The 23,351-nt window shown below is 44.8% G+C and overlaps 1 pseudogene; it reads right to left on the bottom strand.

Annotated features, from left to right (window-relative positions):
- Positions 1-5,438: 5,438 nt before the first annotated feature.
- LOC120604035 (uncharacterized) lies at positions 5,439-5,557 on the bottom strand (annotated as a pseudogene).
- Between the last annotated feature and the right edge of the window lie 17,794 nt (positions 5,558-23,351).

Raw genomic sequence — 23,351 nt, 5'->3', positions numbered from 1 at the left:
ACGACCTCGTTTTCTTGAGGTATAATCCTCACACCGTATGAGTCATCTTTATGGCGCGTGTGATTGAGCGGTTTCCAGTGCAGCCGCAGGTCGTAGGGTCTTCACCATTCTTTGGTTCCAGCGCGTTTTCATCCCTCCCCTCCCCCCCCCTCCCAGCCTCTGACAACCCCTAACCTACTTTCCGTCTCTACGGATCCGTCTGTTCTGGGCATGACATAGAAATGGGATCCGACACTGTGGCCTTTTGTAACTGACTTCTTTCACGAGCAGTGTGTTTTCTAGGTTCAGCCAGGTTGTGGCGTGGGTCACTAATGTGTTCCTTGTAATGGTTAAACGCTATTCCATGATGTGGACAGAACATATTTTGTTTATCTGTTCACCAGTTGATGGACATCTGAGTTGTTTCCACTTTTCGGCCGTGACGTCACGCTGCCGGGAGCATCCGTGTACAGATGTCTGCGTGAACGTGTTTTTCTCTCCCGTGCGTGTCTGTGGGGGAGACGTGTAGGCTGTGTAGCAGCGCTAGCTTTAACTTTCTGAGACACACCAATCTGTTTTCCAAAGCAGCCGCCCCGCTTTACATTCCCACAAGGAGCATGTGACGGTCTCAGTTTCTGCCTGTCCTCGCCAACACTTATGAGCGTCCGTCCTTGATGACAGCCCTGGGGGCTGGGTGCGAAGTGGGCGGGCTGCCAGGAGAGATGACTCTCTCTGTGCGCATGTGATTGCTTATCGTTGGCACTCCAAGAAAATAAAAACGACATTTATCGACTTTAAAGCCAGGGTTTGCAACTGGACCAAGTCTGACCTGCCACCTATTTTTGTGTGGCCCGTGAGCTAAGCAGTTTTTACATTTTAAAATGGTTAAGAAAAAAACAATAAAAGAACACCCTTTTGTGGCGCATGCAAATCATTTTGAAATTTGAAGCCCAGTGTCCATCGGTAAGCTTTTGTGGGAACACAGCCATGCCTGTTTGTTCACGTGTTTTCGGTGGGTGTTTTCCTGCTCCCGGGGCACAGATGAGTGATGTGGCAGGGACTGTCTGGGGTGTGCTTGTCACTTCCCACTGTGCTTGGAACAACGCAACGCGCAGTCACACAGTTATAGCTCAGCAGCACGTTGAGTGCTACACATATCGCCATACTGTGGCTTTAAGAAAAAACTACCAGTGCGTATCCTTTATGTCAAAACGAGAAAAGAAGAGAAAAGTGGACTGTGCACGCCATGCTCTGCAACACGTAAAAAATGCAGACCGTGCTATTATCAAATTACATGGCAGGACGTCACGTTTACCGCGGTCACAGCAGCCACACTAAAACGCCAGAATGTACATCGACGTCACCAGACTAAGCATCTGCCAACACACCCTCAAATCACAGGAAAGTCAGGGTCAGAAAAACTAGAAAATTTTCAAACAGTATCTTACGACAGAAGGAAAAATAAGAGAACGAATCAGCTACCAAAATAAGTTATAAAGTGTCTCATTTGTTAGCCGAGAAAGAAAGCCTTTTATAAAAGGTAAGTTAATTAAACGGTTTTTGATTGCAACATCTGAATAAATGTGTCCAAGGAAAAAAAAAAACACCTCGTTTAAGTACATTAGCCTCGCATTGAGAATTGTCTCTCGAAGAATTTAGGACCTTGGGAGCAGCAGCGATTTAAAACCAGGGCAGACGTTTCTGCTCAGTTGCTTATTCCAGGGGTCGATGCTACGTCTGCATTGACTAAAGAATTAGCCTCTATCAACAGTCTGCATTGAACAACTACAGGTGAGAACATTTCCAAAGAAGCCGATGTCTTCTTTTAGAATAGTCTTTAATGCCTTTGAAAAGCAAACATTATGATACTAAATAAATTAAGATTGATGATGATAATAATAATCATAACCGAAACCTAATTGTTTACAGTTAGGGCATGCTAGTGGATGAACTTACTTTGAAAACTAGTCAATAAAGACAAAGAATCAAGCATTTAACTTGCCTATCCTACACACGCGGTATATTTGGGTAACCAAGTGATAGGTGAGCAAAGGTTTCTCTTTAAAGACGCGTCCCAGCTAATACGTGGATTAGGAAGCCTCCCGCCCTTGACGAATTAACGAAGGTAGATACTGAGCGTCAGTCATGCTCTCAACAAAGAGAGAGAAAACAAGACGCCGTTTTTCCTGAGAAAGGGAGACAGCAGCACCTGTGACGTCATCTCGCCCACGAAATCAAACCCGAGTCCGATGACACCTCGGGACCAACTGCGAGTTGACGAGAAGTCCAGAGGATCGAGGAACACGTCGAACAGCTCCTCATTATCCACGGTCCCGACTGCGGGGGATAAAGGGTGCCAAGGAAGGGAAAAGGGAGATGATGGACGACCCGCAAACTCAAAAGGACTTGAAACTGACGTGCAGGAGTCTAATCTTGAGGTCTTTATTGTTATTTTTTTAAAGCAGTTTTAGGCTGACAGCAAAATTGAGCGGAAGGTACAGAGATTTTGCCCCGTGTCCCCCGGCCCCACATATGCGCACCATCCGCAGTCACCGGCATCTCCCACCAGAGTGGCACATTCGTCGCAACTGATGAAACTGCACTGACGTGTCATGATCACCGGGAGTCCACGGTCTGCGTCACAGTCACTCCCTCGGAGTAGCCACAATCACACGGAGCAGTTTTGCTGCCTGAAAAGTCATCGGTGCTTCGGTATCGATTACCCCCACCCCCTCCCCACCCCTGGCAGCCACCGATCTTTTCGCTGTCCCCATAGCTTTGCCTTTTCCAGAATGTCGTATAGTTGGAATCGGACCGCGTGTAGCCTCTTCGCTTCGTGATGTGCGTTTGTTTCCTCCGTGTCTTTTCGTGGCTTGATGGCTCATTTCTTTTTCGCACTAAATAATACCCCACCGTCTGGATGGACCCGTTCATTGACACCCTCAGCTACTGGAGGACGTCTTGGCTGCTTCCGACATCTGCCAGTTACGGATAAAGCTGCCATACACATCAGCGTGCAGGGTTTGGTGCGGACATAGGTTTGCAGCTCTTTTGGGTAAGCAGCAAGTGGTGCATTGCACAGTAAGAAATGTTTCGTTTTGGAAGAAACGACAATCTGTCTTCCAAAGTGTCGGTGCCACTTGGCTATCTCCCCAGCACTTACTGAGAGTTCCCGTGGCTCCAGATCCTCACCAGCACTTGCTGTCGGGGCCCCGGATGTTGGCCATCCTAACAGGTGTGGTGGTGTCTCGCTGTCGTTGTAGTTTGCATCTGCCCGACGACAGAAGATGTGGAGCATCTTCTCATGTGCTCATTTGCCATCTGTAAAACTTTGCTGAGTTTTCTGTTAAGGTCTTTGGCTCATTTTTAAAACTGAGTTGTTTTGTTTTCTTATTGTTGAGTCTTAAGAGTTCTTGGTGGATTTTGGGTAACAGTCCATTATCGAATGTGTCTTTTGAAAATATTTTCTTCCATTCTGTGCCTTGTATTCTTATTCTGTTGACACTGTCGCGGAGTGGAAATTTTGAATTTTAATGAAATCCAGGTTATCAATTCCTTCTTTCACGTATCATCTCTATGGCGTTTTATCTGAAAAGACATCACCATATCCAAGGTCCTTTGGATTTTCTCACATGTCACCACCTAGGAGTTTTATAGTTTTGTGTTTTATACTGAGGTCCATTTTGAGTTAACTTTTGTGAAGGGTGCACGATCTGTGTCTAGATTCACTTTTCTGCACGTGCATGTTCCAGCACCATCGGTTGAATGGGCTGTATTTTCTCCACTGTCTTGCCTTTGCTCCTTGGGCAGAGATTAGTTGACTATATTGACGTGGGTCCGTTTCTGAGCTGTCTGTTGTTCTGTGGGTCTATTAGTCTCTCTTTTGCCCATAACCGCCTGCCTTGATTGCTGTAGGCATACAGTAAGTCTTGACGTCAGGTGACATCCGTCCTCCAACTTGATTCTTCTTCTTCGATATGGCGTTGGCTGTTCTGGGTCTTCTGCCTCTCCAAAAGAATCTCGGAATTGCTTTGCTGATATGTGCAAAATAATTGCCAAGGCTTTAACTGGGATTGCAGTGAATCTATAGATCTGTTTGGAGGACCGACAACCAGACCACGTCGAGTCTTCCTGTTCATGAACATGAAATTTCTCTGCATTTAGTTCTTTGATTTCAATCGTCAGTTTTGCTAATTCCTCAAATAGATCTTCTATGTATTTTGTCAGATTTATGCCTAAGGATTTCATTTTTGGGGCGCTAACGTAAATGAGACTGTGTGTTTGTACATTAGATGCCACTTTTCTATTGCTTGTATGCAGAGAAGCGATTTACTTTTGTATTTTAAAAATATACCCGGTAAACTTGGCATAATCGCTTGTCAGCTCTAGAAGTCTTTCCATCAATTCCTTGGCTCTTCTACACGGATAATCGTGTCATCTGCAAACAAAGACACTTTTATTTCTTTCCTCCCAGTCCATACACCTTCTTATTCCCTTTTCTTGTCTTATTGCGTGAACTAGAGATTCCGTTACAGTGTCGCAAAGCCGCAGCGAGAGGGGACGTCCTTCCTCGTACCTGATCCCGGGGGGAAAGCTGTGAGGTCCTCATCCTTAAGTATAATGTCCGCTATGGGTTTTTGTCGATATTTTTTATGAAGCTGAGGAAGTCTCTTTTAGTCCTAGTTTATTAAGTTGTATCATGAATGAGCATCGGGTTTTGACAAATGCTTTTTCTGCATGTATTGATAGGAATGATTGTGTGATTTTTTTCATTTTTAGCCTGTCGATATGATGGATCGCATTCATTCATTTTCAAATGACGAACTGGCCTTTCTTGCAAACCGGGGGTAACCCCACTGGGACATGGTATATAATTCTTTTTGTACACCATTGGATTCGATGTGCTCATATCTTGTCAAAGATGTTTACATCTATGTTTGTGAGAGATATTGGTCTGAAGTTTTCTTGTAATATCTTGTCTGATTTTGTATTACGGTGATGTTGGCATCACAGAATGAGTTTGGAAATATTTCCTCTGTTTCTATCCTCTGAAAGAGAGGCTGTTGCTTTCCAACTTGGAGAGTTGTTAATTATGATTCGGTTTCTTTATTCAGATTGTCTGTTTCTGTGTGTGTTATGGTAGCTTATATCTTTCAGGGAATGGAACCATTTCATCTATGTTATCAAAATCTCCTGGCATAGAGTTCATATTATTTCTTTATTAGCCTTTAAATGTCCATAAGATCTGTAGTGATGCCCCCTCTTTCAAAGTTGTACTTTCATTTTCATGTATTTCAAAATATTTTTAAATTTCTCTTGCGATTTCTTCTTAAATTCATGTGTTAGAAGTGTGTTGTTTAATTTCTATGTATTTTGAGATTTTCTAGTTATCTTTCTGTTCTCGATTTCTAGTTTAATTCCATTGGGTTCTATTATAGTTGGTTTTTTTTTTTTTTTTACGCCTACAGCACCTGGTCTTCCTAGGTGGTCTTCCATCCAAGTACTAACCAGGCCCGACCCTGCTTAGCTTCTGTGATCAGATGGGATCGGGCGTGTTCCAGGTGACATGGCCGTAGACCCATTGGATTCTGAGAGAAGACGTTGCATGATTTCTATTTTTTTAAATTTGTGAGGGCATGTTTTATGGCCCAGAAAGTGGTCTATGTTAGTAAATGTTCCACATGAGATTGGGAAGACTGTGTATTCTTCCGTTGCTGGGCAATGCAGTCCGTAGATGTCAGTAGTCTACATTCACTTGATCGATGGTGTTGATAAGCTCAGCTGTGTCCTTACTGACTGTCCGCTGGCTGCATTTGTCCATTTCTGACAGAGGGGTGTGGAAGCCTCCGGCAGTGATAGTAGATTCATCTCTTTCCGTTGGCCCTTCTATTACTTCGTGACACTCTGCTGTTAGGTGCGCACAGACTGGGACTGTCAAGTCTGCTTGGAGATTTGGCCCCTTTATCACTGAGTCATGCCTTTCTTCATCCCTGGTAACTTTCCTCACTTTGCAGCCTGCTCTGTCGGAGATTAACATAGCTATTCCTGCTTTCTTTTGACTAGGACTGAGCATGGTGTATTTTCCTCCATCCGTTCACTTTTACTTTATATGTGTCGTTATATTTAAAGTGAGTTTCTCGTAGACAACATATAGCTGGGTCATTTTTTTTTTTCTAATCTACTGACAACATCTGCTTTTTTGGGGTGCGTTTAGTCCATTGACATTCAAAGTGATGACCGACATCATTAGACTAATATCTACTATATTCTTAGTATTTTCTACCTGTTGCCCTTGTTCTTTGTTCTTATTTCTGTTTTCCACTCTTTTTGCCTTTTGTCAATTTAACTGAGCATTTTCTATGATTCCATTTTCTCTTTTTCCTAAGCATATCAGTTGTAATTATTTTTTGACTGTCTTTAGTAGTTATTCTAGAGTTTGCAGTATACAGTTACAACTAATCAAAATCCACTGTCAAATAACTTTATGTCATGTCATGGGTAGCGTGGTAAGAGGCTGTCCCTAACTCCTTCCTCCCATCCCTTGTGCCATCGCTGTCATTCATTTTATTTATACAGAATACATAGCGTGTGTATACACAGGAGCATAGACAGTCAACTACATTGTTGCTATTACTATTTTAAACAAAGTATCATCTGCTCATCTATCAAGAATATGAAAAATAAACGTTTTTGATTCTCACTACCCCACTTCAGCGCTCTTCATTACTTTATGTGGGTCTGAGTTTCTGACCTGCGTTATTTTCCTTCTCTCTAAAAAAAACTTCTTTTAACGTTTTTTGCAAGGCAGGTCTACCGGCAACAGATTTCCTCAGTTCGTGTGGGTCTGAGACAGTCTCTACTTCTCTTTCACTTTTAAAGAATAACTTCGCAGGGCACAGAATCGTGGGTCAGTGGGTTTTCTCTCTCGACGCTTTACACATTTCATTTCACTCTCTTCTTGCATAGTTTCTGAGGACACGTCAAGTGACATTCTTACCTTTCTTCCTCTACAGATAAGGTGTTTATTTCCTCTGGCTTTTTTTTTCAGGGTTTTTTATTCATCTTTGATTTCCTGTAGTTTGGAAATTCTACAGCTACGTGTAGTTTTGTTTGTTTCGTTTCTGTTTTTTGACACTTATTCTGCTTGGTGTTCTCTGAGTTTCGTGGATCTGTGATTTCGTGTCAGGCATGAATTTGGGGACATTCTCAGTTGTTACTGTTTCAAATGTCCCTTCTTTTCCTTTGTCTCCTCTCGTGTGGCACTCTCATTATGCAGACCTTACTACACCTTTTGTAGTCGTCCCACAGTCTTGAATATTCTGGTTTTTCTCCATAACTTGTTCTTTCTTTTTTTTTTTTTTTTTTTGAGGAATCTGTTGATATGTCCTCTAACTTGAGCTCCTTAAAAGTCCGTAAAAGGCATTCTTCATTTGCGTTACAGTGTGTTTTTTCCATCTCTAGCATTTTTTTTCCTTAGAATTTCCATCCCTCTGCTCACGGTGCCTGTCCTTGCTCGTGTGCTGTCTCCTTTGTCCATCAGAGAACTTAGTACATTCTCAGTTGGATTAAGTTCCCGGGCTGACCGTTCCAACCTCATGGCCGTGTCTGCTTCTGATGCTTGCTGTCTTTTCCAGTTGTTATTTCCCCGTTTTTCTGTGCCTTGTATATATATATATTTTTCTTGATAGCCAGACATGATGTGCTGGGTTAAAGGAACTGCCGTCCATGGGCCTTTGGTTACCTGGCGGTGCGCGGTACAGGGAGGGTAAGCGTGCTACAGCCTGTGATTAGGTCCTATCCTCAGTGAGCCTGTGCCTCCAGGCCGGGAATGTCACCAGTGTTCGTCAGTGTTTCTGCCCCCTTGGGTGAGGCAGGGTGGCCAGAGGGGGTTGGAGCTAGGGGTGTCCCTTCCTGGGTCGGTCAGGCCCCGGTAACCCCACAGGTTAGGCTCTGATAACTAGTTTCCCCCTAAGGACAGAGCGCTCTGGGGCAGTCACATGGTCCCTTTCTCCTCCTCGCTGGAAGCCAGGGGCAGGGGCGGGGGGGAGTGGCGGGAGCGGTTCCTTAGATATTTACTGTGGAACCTGGTTGAGCTCTTGCAGGTAAATCTCAACATCGTGGGGGCCCTTTATGACTGGGGCTTAACTCTCGGAGTTGTTCACAATTGGGTGATTACAGTATGGGGTTTCCTGGCCTGGCACCGGGCCCCTGGGTGACTGTCACGTGTGAGCCTCTGCTCTGGTACGTGACAACTCCTGCGTTTGTCGATCTCACCGATCTTTTTATGTTTTTTTACATACATAGTGGAATACTACTTCGTATTATATATGTAAGTTATATTTGACACAATGGAATGTCCATATATAAATTATATGTAATAAATCATATATCTACACACGCACAATGGAATACTACTCAGTCATGAAAAAGATGCGATCTTGCCATTTGAGACAGTGTGGATGGACCTCGAGGACTTCGTGACACCTGAGTGACGCCGGTCGGCGGCCTCTCCACTCTTGAGGCGACGGCGTGCCCTGTGTGTGCCGTCCTCTGTCTTATGGATTTTTCGTTCTGCTCAGCCTTTCGCTTGTCGTTGGGATGGAGCAGTGACATCCACGCTCCTTACGTACAGACCTGGAACCAGCAGAGGTCCACACCGCGCGCTCTTTCAGATAAATTCCTGGAAGTAGAAATGCTGAGTTAGGATTTCCGTGTCACCTGCCCTGCCGTGAGGACGCCCTCCTTCCCAAGGACACTTTCCTGGTGCATCGTCCCCTCTTTGCGCCCTAATCCATGGCCCTGTTCTCTTCTTCACACACACGTTCACCCCGGTCCCGCGTGGACCTAACCACGGGTCACGCCTGTGCCCGCGCAGCTAGATCCCGCGAAGGGAACGGCCACACGGGGCACCCTACTTTCCTAGGGATTCCCGATGACCGACTTCGACAAGCCCTCTGCCTTAGTCCTGCTTCCTCCTTCTGTGCCGCACGTTCTCACCCTTTCTGCAAAGGTGTTTCTCTCCCCGGGCCGCTGACTGAGCCACTTGCTCCCCACCCCGGTCGCCTTCTACAGCAGAGAAGTGCAGAGGCCGTCACACGGTGCCCCTCACATGCCCTGGCCGGCACACTGCACAGGTACATCCTTGCCGGCATCTGCCCCCTGCCACAGCGCCCCCTCCCCACACACTGTGACAGAGAAGTGTCCCCTCCCCACGGACGGCTAACTTCCTACCCGGGCTTGGGGTCCTCTCCGCTCTGCCTCCGTGGGCCTGTCCTCTGTCACTGCGCGTTCACCGCCTCATTCTCTGACGGATTTTTTCCCTCAACTTTTAAACATACTCAGATTGCTTCCGTCTGAGAAAGCGAAATGAAGCAAAGACCTGCTTTCCTCCACCCGACTGCCCTTGGTCGCCGCCCCATTTTTTCTTCTCTCCTTCGCAGACGAGCTCCTCGTAAGAATTATCTACTGTTCTGGTTCTTACGGCTGTCTAGCAACTTACCCCCAAACTTAGGGATTCAGACAGAGCGTGGTGGGGTTGGTTAGCTGTGCCCCACAACGTGGGAGCTTCAGCTAGTTATCCCAAAAGTTGGGGCTGGTGTCACCTGAAGACTTCTTTATTCACATGAGCGGAGGTGGATGACTCCTGTCAGCTGGGGGCCCTGATGACTTGCCAGGTGGTCTTTGGCTTCTTCGCAGCGTGGCCTCGAGAATCCAAGGGTGAATGTACTAGAAGAAAAAGAACCGGCAGTCGCATCTGTAGAGGGGAGCCAGGTGCCGGGGAGGCGGGCGAATGGGGGCGGGATCAGTGTCTCATGGGTACGGAGCTCCTTCTGCAAGTTGAAAAGAGCTCTGGAGATAGGTGGCACAATAATGTGACTGTACCTAACACTACCGATTTCACATTTAAAAATGGCTGAAATGGTAAATTGTATGTTATGTGCGTTTCACCGCGAGAGGAAGGGAGCGGGAGAGAGCCGGGAAGGCCTCGGCCTTCTGTGTCCTTTGTGTGACGCAGCCTCCCGAGCCACGCGGCGTCAACTCCTGTTCTCTGCTCATGGGGGGCACGAGGGCGCTGAGGTTCGAGGGTTTGGGGTGGGATGAGCAGGGACAAGGTTCCGGAGGAGGGCGTCGGACTGAAATGACGCCACCGTGGGGAGCGCCGCCTTCCACGTTTACTGTCGCGTCCTCGGCGCCCGCAGCCCCTCCCCCCTCCAGTCTGGCTTTGGTCTTCACTGCTCCTGCAAAAGTCACACGTGATTTCCATGTTTATAAAACAAAGAGGTGTTTTTTTTTTGTCGTTTTACTGTGTGATGTTCCGAAAGTGTCTAAACGTATTCACAGCACAGAGAATTGTATCGTGAACGACCATTGCCCGGCGCGGAAGATCAGCAATCGGTGCAAATCCCGTTTGATTGATTCCCCGCCCCCCACCACGTGACCATTTGGTGAAAACCTCGTCTCACTGGACCCCCCAGCAGCGCCGAACACAGGGGCCCCTCGCGTCTGCTCGCTCACAGGTCTCCCAAGCACTTAGAGCAGTATCTTCACGTCCCGATTAAAATTTGCTGAATGAACGAACAATGAAAATCCCGTTCAAATACATAGAGCCAACCCATCTTCTCAAAAGGTTGGACAGATTTATACTCCAGCCCACCACGCCCGAGCGCGCTGCCTTTTCTGCCGCGGGCTGGCAATCTTTTACATTTTGTTGACTCATATTTTCCATACGTTTACGGTGCTGTCATTGTCCTTTTGTGAATTGTTGTGCCATTTTCTCAGACATCTGTTGGGGTGTCTATCTAGCATTCATCTCTAGGAACTCCTTGCCCTGTATGGGACGCCAGGACTTTGTCTGACGTGTAGTTCACAAAAATCCTCCCCTCCCTCCCAATTTGCGCTTGGTCTCTTACTCTAGATTCTGGTCGTTCGGTGTGTTTTGTGCTCTAGCAGTTTAGTATGCGTCAGTCTCTTCCTTCATGGTGTCTGATTTGGTGTCACGGTTAGAAAGGTATTTGCCGAGCCCCTAATTCTTTCAATCAGCAATACTTTATTTGAGCTCTTTTGCGGTCCCCCCCCCCCCATACACACCCACCTTAATCGTGTCCGTACAGAATATAGACTGAGGTAAGGAATAGGTGGGGGTCTGGCATTTCTGGGTTCCGCCTGACCCGCATGTCTTCTCTTATTCCCTGATAAGAACCCCTCTTTCCTATAGGGCGCCCTCTTGTTGTGGTCTGAGTCCATCCACCACCCATACTTGACCCATGTCTGGCCAATTGCACTAGTCCATGGCTCTGGCCACAATGATTGGTTCAGAAAGAGGCATGTGATCTAAGGTGGGCCAATCAGAATCCTTCCCAGGATTTTTTTCTACTGTATGATTAGGAAAGAATCTCCGCCCTCAGCTGGAGTTGTTGGCTATTGAAGGTCACCATGCCCACAATGGAGAGAGGTTACTGGGGAGACGGTGAGAAAGATGGAGGCCTGATGACATTGTCTGAGAACCTAGACCCCGCTATCCTGCCCACTGGACTTGTGAGTTACCTTAATCACTACATTGCCTTAAAAAAAAAAAAATTGTTTCAGTTGAGTTGCTGTTACTTGCAATCGAATAATCCTGATGGGTGCATGATCTTATTTTTTGCGTCAAATGCTAAGCCAGGGATCATTTGTTGCTTTGTCCGCCCAGAAGAACAGCATCCGTCTCTGCCATTCCCCCCTCCCCACCCAATTATTCTGGGAAAGTTTTTTCTTCTGCTTAAGCCTTGTGGTTTATATAGAAGCTGTCATACTGTAGATCCCACCTTCTCAGCCACCTTTGATTGGCTCAGGAATGGCTTCTGATTCGAGCCGGCCTGTCTTCCTTTCTTGAGATTTTTCTCCCCAAAGAGCTGAGAGATGAGATAACAATCCATTAAAATAATATGTGACTTCCTGGGGAACAGGAAAATATTCATATTGTTTAACATCCAAAAGTTACTCAAGGGTATGTACAGTAACAAGCTCTACAGGAACTCTTGAAAATCAACAAGAAAATTATAGGAATCCGAATAGGAAGAAATAAGAAAAGATATGAGCAAGCGCTTTGTAGGAGAGGAAATCGAGAAGGCCAATAAGCATATGAAGAGATACTTAAACTTATTAGAAATCAGAGAACTACAATTTAGAATAATAGCTATCATTTTACACCTACTTGACAGGCAAATTTGAAAAAGCTGGTTATTACCAAGCGTTGGCAAGATGGGATGCGTCCACCTTGCTCCCTGCTGTGGCAGAGACCAGAGCAGCCATTCCAGAGAGTGATCTGACACCCCTCAGTGACATTAAGTGCATGCTCTGCTGCCCAGAAATCCCACTCGGGCTGCGTGTCCAATGCAGTGATCGCATGGGCCTGTGGGGGACACACGGGGGTGTCTGCCACACCCTTGTCTGGAGTGACAGGGAGTTGAGGTGACCTGGGGGTCTGTGGTGGTCGTTAGGGCTGTCCACACGTATTCCAGCTCTTTCTCTATCCACAGTCACAGGATAGGACCGAATGTCCCTCCCACTTAAGGTTCGGTGGACCCATGTGACGTACTCGGGGCATCAAAACACGGGCAGGAGAGATGTGTGTCCCTTCCAGATGGAAATCGAGAGTCGGCACGTACTTTGCTACAGTCTTGTGTCCACGGTGGACGTGTAGCAGGCGTGAGCAGTGAGTCTGGGGCTTCAAACCATCGTAACCTGGGGAGCACGTGCCATCCTATCCGCCCGCCACAGCAGCCACAGGTAGACGCCAGAAACGAGGAGCGAGGCGGGCGCATAGCAGCAGCCGAAGGGGGATGAGCAGATCGAGAGAACGAGAGGCACCTGGCGCAGACCAGAGATGGTCGGGCCGGCAGCTGGAGAATAGAATTAGCTCTGTTCCTCCGAGGAAGCGAGAAAGATTCCGCCTTCCTGCGTCTCCTTTCGGAGGCATCCCATAATACTCCTTCACGATGTCACCTGCTGGGGGTTTAAGCACATTCCAACAAATGTATAGATTCCCCCCTCCCCGCCCCCACGACCATGCAGCCCCTTTATACAAACGGGAGCACACCCAAGGGTACGCTGTTTGCGTGGTGCTTGGTGCTGGGTCCATTTCTGAAGGCGAGGTTGGGAGGTCTGAGGCACGGGACATCTTCCCGCGATCTTTCCCCATTTTCTTAAGATATTTTACATTGAGTTTTGGTTACACATAACCAAATGGGTCATGACCAATACATTCAAATGCCACTTTGATCATGTATTACATTTCCATCCACTTGGATGTGTTTCTGGACTTCCCGTTTTGTTTCAATGCTCTGTCTGGTCATAGTATGTTTATGACATTTAGAATATGTTATAAGCATTTTCTAAACATACCCCTCTCAACGACCTTTATTTTCAGAATTTCATTTGCTGTTCTATATAGGTTTATTCTTCCATAAAGATGAACTATAACATAATTTGGCCACATTAAAAAAAAAATCAGGGTGCTCTGAGGTCACATTAAATTTAGAGGTTAGCTTAGAGAGAATTGACGTCTTCAAATATAAAGTCCTCTTGGCCAAAACCAAGGAGTCATTTTCCATTTATTCAAAATTTTTTTATGTATTTCAGTAAAATGATGGTTTTTAGCTAATAAAACTCTGCACTTTTCTCGATACATTAGTCTTAGGTATAATTTTTCTTGCTGCTGCGATTGGTGTCTTTTTCCCATTACGCTTTGTAAGCGGTCGTTGTTAGTGTGCGTGCTGTAGATCGTGTGCGTGTGTTCATTCTGCACTCAGCCACCGAGCGATGTTCAGGCTGGGTCTATTTAGTGCAAGAAATGGGGACTCTCTCAAAGTAGCCGGATCGAAGCGTATATTGACCAGGAGTGGGGACATAGCGTGGTGGCCAGGGACTCAGGGACGGAGATGTGGCAGTCCCCAAAGACACTTGAAATGGGAGGCCAGTGGGAACCAAGAACACTGCTCACACTCCCTGGTGTGTGGGGTCCCCTGCTCCTCCTCATGGCCGACCTGCTCACCTGCTCACCAGTCCATGCTGATCTCGCCTCCTGGCTTCCCCCGCGAGCTCCCGCTGTCTGCAGCCGGACAATTTCAGCTCGCAGGTGTTCCCGCCCATCACCACCTGGCTGCTTCCCTGGGGGTCTCTTTGCTCCCATTCCCGAGGGAAGAAATCCGATGGCGCCGCTGCCCCTTTTGTGACCGGCCAGCTGGTCCTCTGCATTTTGGCCAGGTGTTGTTCCCTCCCTCAGTCAACCACGGCTGGGAGAATAGGGTCATTTGGAATTTTTTAAATTGCACGTGCGCGCGCACACGCGCAGACACACAGTCATGTAACCCGTGGTCCTCGGCAGAGCTGTTCCTGTTTATTTTCAAGGCGGAGAGTGGGCAAGCTCCCCACAGCTGAAGGACGTCTCATTCCCAGAGAGGCCGCAGAGGGCAGTGTGAAGGGCAGGGATTCTAGAACCGGAGTCGGGGTGGGGTCCCAGCTCCGCAAGCTGACCCCCTGCCCGGCCTCAGGCGAGTGACGGCTCCCTGTGCCTCGGTTTCGGCCTCTACAAATTGTGGGATGTAAAATATAGTATAATATAAACTGTATACGATTTAATGTGTGGTATTATATCCCACTCTATACATGTAACCGTAACATGATGAAAAATATATAAACATTTAGTAATATAATAATATATCATCAATCTACCATAAAATATAATATAATGTAGTATAGTATAATAAATATGTATAATTTAATATGTAACTTAACACCTTATGCATGTATAATTATATGAAATATGTCATAAATATAAATATGTAATAATATAACTATAACAATAATCTATAAAAACAAATGTTTATATAATTTATATATATAAATTTTATGTGCATCTATTTATGTATATAAAATGCCTGACATGACAGCATTCTTCTAAATATCAAATTGTTGAACCAGTTTTGACAAACCCAAAGCTGCAGCGAAATGCAAAAGGAGATTCGTCAGAATACCTTATTTCAGGGCGCGAAGAGAAACGAACTCTCGAAACTCATTCGTTTGAATTCGAACTCTTACAGTGAAGGTTTGTGTTTCAGAAGATGCTCCGAATTACCTGGAAAGCCCTCGCCTTGAACACGTGCTTAACCGAGTTAATTCTCTGTCCAAATTGAAAACTCCTAATGGAACCAAACAAAAGTAAGTGACCTGTGAGTCCAATTTTTATTTGAGGTCTATAGGTGTGAAACAAATCCTTCCTTTTTTTACAGAGAAAGAAAGACAAGACTGAGCTTTCCCTTTCAACGCATGCAGAAGGGGGTCACCGAGGTTTATGCCTTGATCAGGAGAGTTAGAATCGTCACACCAGGGACTCTCTAGTTTCCCTACTACTTTTACTTCTTAATAAAAGTAAAAGCCATCAGGCAAATGACAAGCTACTATTGCAGCTTCAATTTATTGTCGAAACTCTTGTAAGAATATCCGCACCTCTATATGAAGACAATGGGAATGTTTGTAGTTGTGGATGGAAGCAATTATAAAATTCTATGCGGGGTAATTCTCAACCGGTGGTACAGTGAGCTATAATTTTAGGGTCAAAGGTGTAATGCTTTGCTATCATGTACCGTCATTTTAAATTTAACCTGCGTTACCTGCCGAGTTTTCCATTCCCAGTTGCTAATTAAGGAAAGGCCTGTTCTCTTTTGTGAAATGTGTTCTTTCCCCATTGGATTCTTGTGCCTGGAGATAAATAAGAATTATTCTAGCTATTCCGGTGACAATTTTTTTTTTTTGAGGACGGCAAGAAAACTTGAGTTTTTCCTTAAAACTTGCTGGACCCGCAGTCTGGTTTCTCCCAGTCTGTTACCGTTGTTTCTTTAGGAGACTTCGTTTCTTCGATCTACTATTTTTTATGGTCAATCTGTTCGTGAGCGAGTACTAAAAAGGTTTTGGGTTTGAAGTTAAGGGAAAAATCGTAGCAGCAAACTATGTGAATGAAAGTGCCTTGAAGGGTCCTTCGAACACTAGGAGCCCCGGGCATTGCGATCTTGTGAGCCATGGGAAGAATATTGTCATCGTGAGTGCTGCCACTAAGGGCTACTTGATAATTGAGAAAGACAAAGCAGAGGGAGAATATTGAATAACCACAGATTTACCAAATGCAATGTGATTTTTAATGGGCCTTCAGATGTTTGCCAAACACTATTAAATCATAAAACCCTAAAGAACAGCGTTTAGAGTCCCCTCACTGGCCAGTTATTGCAATGTCCAAGGATCCTCAGCTTGTAACGGGCCATAAAGTCCCAAAGATGACCAGGGAGTAAATGATGAGACAACACAAAAGCATCCTCCGCCTGTGCTCCAGGGTGTTTGGGTGATCCGACCCTGTGGGCATCTCTCCATTTCTCAAGGTCCTTGTTCACCGACACCCAACTAAGTGGAGACTCTGTCTCCCTTGAGCTCCCTTGACCTTGGGGAACAGGGTCCCAGTATTTTTTTTTTCTTTAATTATTTCTCTCCTCTTGGAAAAACAGAAGAAACCATTCTTGTCTGTTTCATGGATTCTCATTTCTAGCAGCTGACCTCAATTATTCCCAAACTTCGACTTCATCTTTGAAGCAGCAAAATGTGTGTATGTGTGTGTGTGCGCGCGTGCATGTGTGTGTGTACATGGTCCTGGCAGGTGGGGGTTGGGGTCACCCACTCATTATCAAAAGAGCCATGTTGATGAGTTTGTTAATTTCAAGAGGAAGTTGGCTGACACACCCTCCTGCTTCTCCCTCTGGTCCATCTCGCACCTCTTTGGGACTTCGGTGCGGGCACCATCTGGGCACTGTGTCCAGCGCCTTTTATTCCAGATCCTGATATGGGAGTCTCTGCATCGTTTACACTCTTCCTGACCCCCAAGTCAATGCACTTTGTCAACTGTTGCTCTGCATCAGTCGAGATGGTCATACGATTTTTACCCTTCATTCTGTTAACGGAGCGCATCGCATGGGTTGATTTGCATATGGCGAGCCGTCCTGACCCCAGGATCATTGCGTGTGGTCCTTACAGTGTGCTGTTAACTTTGGTTTGTTGGTATTTAACGAGCTTTGCATCTCTGTCCATCTGGAACATTGGCCTGTAGTTTTGTTTTATTGAGCCGTCTTTATCTGGCTTTGGCGTCTGGGTGATGCTGGCCTTATAAAATGAGTTTGGAGGTGTTCTCTCTTCTTCTATTATTTTGGAAGAGTTTAAGAAAGATTGGTATTAATTTATGTTTGGTGGTTGTGTAGAATTCACTCATGAAGCCGTCTGGGCCCAGGTTTTCCTCTGTTGGGAGGGTTTTGATTTCTGATTCAATCTCCTCATTCATTATTGGTCTGTTCAGGCTTTCTATTTCTTCTTGATTTAGTTTTGGTAGATTATATGTTTAGAGAAATTTATTTATTACTTCTAGGTTATCCAATTTGTTGGCATATAATTGTTCATAATAATCTCTTATGATCCTTTTGTTCTGAGACATCTGTTGCAATGTCTCCTCTTTCTGATTTTTAAAATTTGAGTCGTCTTTTTTCTTACTTTAGCTAAGGGTTCGTCGATATTGTTTATCTTTTGCAAAACCAACTCCTAGTTTTTTTCCTAGTTTTTTATTCTCTATCTGATTTATTTCTACTCGAATCTATTATTTCCTTCCCTTTGCTAACATTAGGCTTGGTTTGTTCTTCTTTTTTAGGTCCTTGAGGTGTAAAGTTAGGTTGTTTATTTGAGATCTTTCCTCTTTTTTAAAGTATGTGCTTATCACTCTAAGCTCCCCTGTTAGTATTGCCTTTGCCGTACCCATAGTTTGGGATGCTGTATTTTCATTTTGGCTCGTCTCAAGATACTTTTAAAATTCCCTTTTAACTTCCTCTTTGATCAAATAGTTATTCAAAAATATGTTATTTAGTTTCTACATATTTTTGAATTTTCTCTTTTTCTTACTGTTATCGATTGCTAGTATCATTCCATTTTGGATTGGAAAGATACTTGGAATGATTTTGATCTTCAATGTGTTAAGACTTGTTTTGTGACCTAACAGGTGATTTATCTTGGAGAACGTTTCCTGTGTGCTCGAGAAGAATGTGTGTTTTTCTGTTCAGTAGAAAGTTCTGTGTATCTGTCCATTTGGCCTGGAGTGTTGTTCAAATCAGATGTTTATTTTCTTTCTGGATGTTCCATCCATTATTGAAAGGCTATTGATATTTGCTTGTTGATCTTATAAACCTGTTATTTACTAAGTTCTTATTTTTTTAGTAATTATTTTTCTGTGAACATTTTGGGGGGAGTCGTGATATTTAATTATATCATTTGTGATAAAGGATAGTTCTTTCTTTCCAATTCTCAGGCCCTTAGTTGCTGTCTTTTGTCCAATCGAATGGATACAGCACAGGGATAAATAGTGTGTCGATATGAAGCGTCCTCATCTTTTTCGTTTCTTGTTTCTAACATTAGTGGAAAAGTTTTTAGAGGTTCTTCATTAAATAAAATGGTGATTTGGGGAGAAAAATATATTTTATATATACATATATAGTATATGTACTGTACTATGTAAATTATACATACACGTATGTTATATATAGTATAGATGTGTGTTGCATAGTCATTATATTAAAACTTTATTAATTGCTATTGGATTTCTAAAAATATCAACGGGTATTAAATTTTGGCAACTATTACTATTTTGCTATGTTGACCCAACCTTAAATTCATAGAATAAGTTTCATCATCTAGGCATGATGTATTATTTTTTAAATCTGATACTGGATTCCGCTTGCTTATATTTTAAGGTTTTTATCTTGATATTCACAAGCGAGGGCGGCTCTGTAATTTTGTTGTGGGATGTGATCTTTGACATGTTTTAGAATCAATATTAAACTGGATTCATAAACATATTTTTGAAGTTTTCCTTGGTTACACTCTGGAATAATTTAAGTAGTACTGAAATCATTTGACCTTTGAAGATTTAGTGGAAGTCCCTGTAAAACTTCCTGGGCCTGGTGCCTTTTTCCTTTTCCCCATTTAAAAAAAATTTTTTTTAAGTATAATATACACACTGAAAATTGCACAAACCATAGGTGGACAGTTCAGTGAATTTTCTCAAGTGGAATATATTTGTTTAATCAGCGTTTAGATTATGAAACAGGTACTAGCACCCCAAAGAGCTTCCCTCATATATCCTTCCCAACACAGCCTGGCGCTGTTTTCCCATGATGCTCTCGAACCAAGCTCTGTAGTTTTTCTATGGTCAAGATTTTTTTTTTTTTTTTTTGTCTCCACTAGGGTCAGTTTTGCTAAACGGTATTTCTCAGGACAATTATCCATTCCATCTAGGCTTTCGAACTAATTTACACAGAATAACACAAATTAGTCTTTTATGATTTGAAAGTTCTTTTTTTTCTTTTTTTTTTATCATTGTACTCCCCTAATCCTGGATATATCTTTCTGGATGTTCCATCAAAAATCCATCATGCAACTGGAAATTATAAATCCCCGCGTGCGTGTGCGTGTGCGTGTGCGTGTGCGTGGTAGTGTTATTGAACAGACACTTTCCTGTCCAGCTAGCTAGCTTTATATCTAACTACCTAATTATTTATCTTGCTGTCTAGGTGTCTGTGTGTATTTGGAGTGGCAGGGAGAGAAGGTCAACAAAGCATTCGTATTCCTAATAAAAGAAAGAGTGCACCGGACCTACCCTCCTCCTGTCCTCTCTGCCTTGGGCTAAGACCGAATGCCATTCCACAGCCAGGAGAGAGGAGTCGAGGGGCTTGTGGGAGCGTCGGCCCTGCCGTTGATGAGCTGCTGAAATCTCACATCCCGAATTCTCAGTAAGTGAGGCATAAGCTTCTGTTTTTGCGTCACTCCGAGTCAGGATCCTGTTGCTTGCAGCCAAACACCTAGAGAATCAGACAGGCAAAACCAGAAAACTTTAGTCGCTCCCAGGGTATGACTGTTTAAACACAGGAAAATTATCGAAAGGAAACGATTTGCCCAACTCCAAAATGGGAACCTGGGTAGCAATCACTCAAATTAAGTGCTTATTGCAATGGCTTTTAGTGTATCCATTTTTAAAAGAATAACCGGCATGGAGTAGTCACAGTGTTTTAGATATAATTTATCTTTTTCACTTTTGTATAATGGGGTACAGATTGGGTACATCCTGTACAGATGAAAAGGGTATAGGGTTTCAAAATAATCGAATGAGATAATTCCTATCAAGGGCCTAGCACAGTGCTTGGCACAGGGTAAAGTGCTCCATCAATGTTAATTATGTTTCCATAATTAATATTAATCAAAAATAGTCCTAGCTACTTGCGCTTGGATGGCTAGCTTCTTCTCGTCTTGATATTCTCATGAGAAAAGTCACCTCCTCCGAGAGGCCCTCCTGGCTATTCTATCTAAGGTGGAATCCTTTTCCAAATATCTCCTGTCCCCATTGCCCCCATCTTGTTTATGAGCTCAGAGACCTTGTCACCATCCGCAATTCTTTTGATTATTTATTCGGTAAATGCATGTCTGTCCCCAGTGGAGTATAAATGCCATGAACCAGAACTCCCAGTGGCTGGCAGAGATTCTGTATTCTCTCTACATTTGTTTAATAAAAAGATGACCAAAAATGTCCAAGAAAACATTATGATCAAAGGAGGCCACTTAACATAGAAGGCTTGGGCAGAGGTGGCCATTTCTTTTGATATAATCTTGTCCATCTTTAAATAAAAGTCAATGTGGGCAGGAATCTTGCACAATTCTAGGCCTCATTAGGCTTTATGGGGAGTGTTTTAGTGGTTTATGATTCTTATATTATTATTTAATCTCTAAAAGGTCAGTGCATAGATATTTGTAATAATTGGCCTACACACCTTTATAAAGTGTGGTGCAAATGGTTACCTTTACAAAACTATGTCATTTAGCATTTGAATAGATATAAATAAAATTCAGCTAAAAATGTTGAAACAAATGGCTTCTCGTGATCAAAGATTCAGATGAATTTCTTCATAATTTCTTGACTTTCTGAAGATCCTAGAATTTAGATCATAAAGTAGCCCCATAAAAGTTAGGTTTGGTGCCAGGTCAAAGGGCAAATGGAAATGAAAATGCTTTAGAGGGAAGGGGTGGGGGCTAAAGAACGGAGGGGACCCGCAGACACGTCCGAGCGACGGGAGGGGGCCCCACGGCAGAGCTCTGAGCTGGTGGGAGGCAGGTGTGTGTCCAATGCCACTCCGCCACGTACCCGCCCACCCCATCGTCACCACTGGATCCCCGCAGAGTCCCCTCGGAGTCGCAGGTCTGGGACTCCAGACAGCCGGCCCCTGGGAAGAACATCAGGAGACCCTTCTTTTTCTGTGTCTTCCAGAACAGTGTAGTGTCGCGATCAAGCAGTGGGCTTAGGCTCCCTGAGTCTGACGGCCATTTTCCCAGCTTCTTGGCCATGTCTCCTGTGGCAAGTTACTTCGGCCCCTCTAGGCCCCCGCTTACTCACTGGTAAATGGCGGTCATAGCTGAACCTGTCTCAGTGGGGCAATTAGCATGTAGCAGGTGCGGATGACTGGCTTTTATTACCTCCTTCTAGAAGTTCTCCCTAAGTCTCTGCCGATTTTGACTAGCAAGGGGGTTGGGGGTGAGGATGGGGTATCATCTTCTTGGGATGACTGCTGTGGCCTGGGAATTTGTTTTCCGATTCTGATGGATATGCGGCTACTGCTGTGGCACTTCTTATGTGGATTATTCAGAGAAGGTTCCAGAATTTCCATGTAGAAGGGCAGGATAGGTGGCCATCTTGAAAGGGGGACTATGGGACTGGTGTTGGATCTGTTTTCTGTTAGCATGGACTTTCCTTGGATGGGTGTTTGTATGGTGGGCTGGTCTTGTGGTTACGCTTGATAACTGGTCCCGGGTTTTCGTTAGTTGTGTTTGTTGGAGTACTTGGGGATTATGGGAATTTGTGGGCTGTTCTTCTGGCTATATTTGCATAGCAAGCACTTATGTAGATTGTATGTTAATTTGGGAGGGGTTTTGAGGGTTGTTTTTTAACTGATTCTGCATAGCAAGCCCTCAGTGTTTGTGGACTTAATTTTACATAGGAAGCTTCGGGAAGGTTCATGGAGAATGGTGTGTTTGGCACTTTTTCTGCTCTCATTGGGGTTCGTTTTGCTCGTCTCTGACAAATTCTGCTTGACGTTTAACTTGGCTGGGATTAATTTGACCTAGAAAACAGAAGTGGACTTCTGGGCTCAACCATGGAATCGACTTGGTTATCATCCCACCGGGCCAGTTTCCGAGGGTGCCATGCTTGGTGCTGGGGACAGGTTGGTGTCTTCCACTCATCTGTGAAGCTACACCGTGGGTGAGCACAGCTGAAGGGATGACAGTGGGGATGAAGGACCAGGGAACCCAAGTGGACCTCCGGTGCAGCAGCCCCTCATTGCTCTACGGGTGGCATGTGCATGACCCCAGCCCCCACGCCCCCACGCCCCCCAGCCGTGGCGCTTTGCCTTTCATTTTATTGTGACTGAGGTTCCACGTTACACCCGGTGTTAGTTACCGTATCTTTAAATTGCATGTTCGTGTGCTTTGCCCATTTTTGTGATGGGCTTGCTTTATATTCTTAGCGCTTTGCTTAATTAGGGAAAACGAACCCTTCTTTACGCAGATCTTTACGCAGCCCCCACCCCCAGTCGTGTTTTGTACGCGAGGTGTTTTCGCATGGTGCTCCCACCGCGCCCTCTCCCCTCGTGGCTCTGGGTCTGAGTTCCTGCTTAAAGCCACCTCTTAGGAACCAAGATTTTAATTGTAAAAAGTCATTTTTAAAGGACCTTTTGTAATCAAACACGTGACTGTCCCGCATTTAACTTATTTGTGTATGGGACGAGGTGGAGATCCCACTTAAACTCCCCCTAGGTGGCCAGCCAGGTGTTTCACGAGCTTTCCTGTCTCTCGTCCCACCTCCCCCAGCTTTCGTGAGGCATAACCGACAAAACCATGAGGTATTTAAAGTGTAGTGTGATTTGCCGGACACGTCCATTGTGCCCTACAGCTTGAACGACCAACCCCTTTCTCTGATTTTAACCACTGCATTTCTAGATTCCCCCCACATAATTGAGTCCCTATCTCAAAGCTGGACATGGAGCAAAAAACCTACCACCTGTTTTGGGGAGACTCTGGGTAAACAGACACTCTGTGGTGGTCTGTTGGGCAGCTCTTTGGACTGGGCGGGAAGGTCAAAGGTACAGAACTCCCTGACGGAGTCTAGTGGTTTCCCGTGGGGCCGGGTCTGGGAGGGCTGGGTGGACTTTCTGTAGCATCTGCAAATTGTTTTCCAAACCCCCAGGATGGGCTTCGCACCTGTGTGTGGA

This window comes from Pteropus medius, unplaced genomic scaffold (assembly GCF_902729225.1).
Source record: "Pteropus medius unplaced genomic scaffold, Ma_sr-lr_union100, whole genome shotgun sequence".
Lineage (NCBI taxonomy): Eukaryota > Metazoa > Chordata > Mammalia > Chiroptera > Pteropodidae > Pteropus > Pteropus medius.
This window is presented reverse-complemented; position numbering and strand designations above follow the sequence as displayed.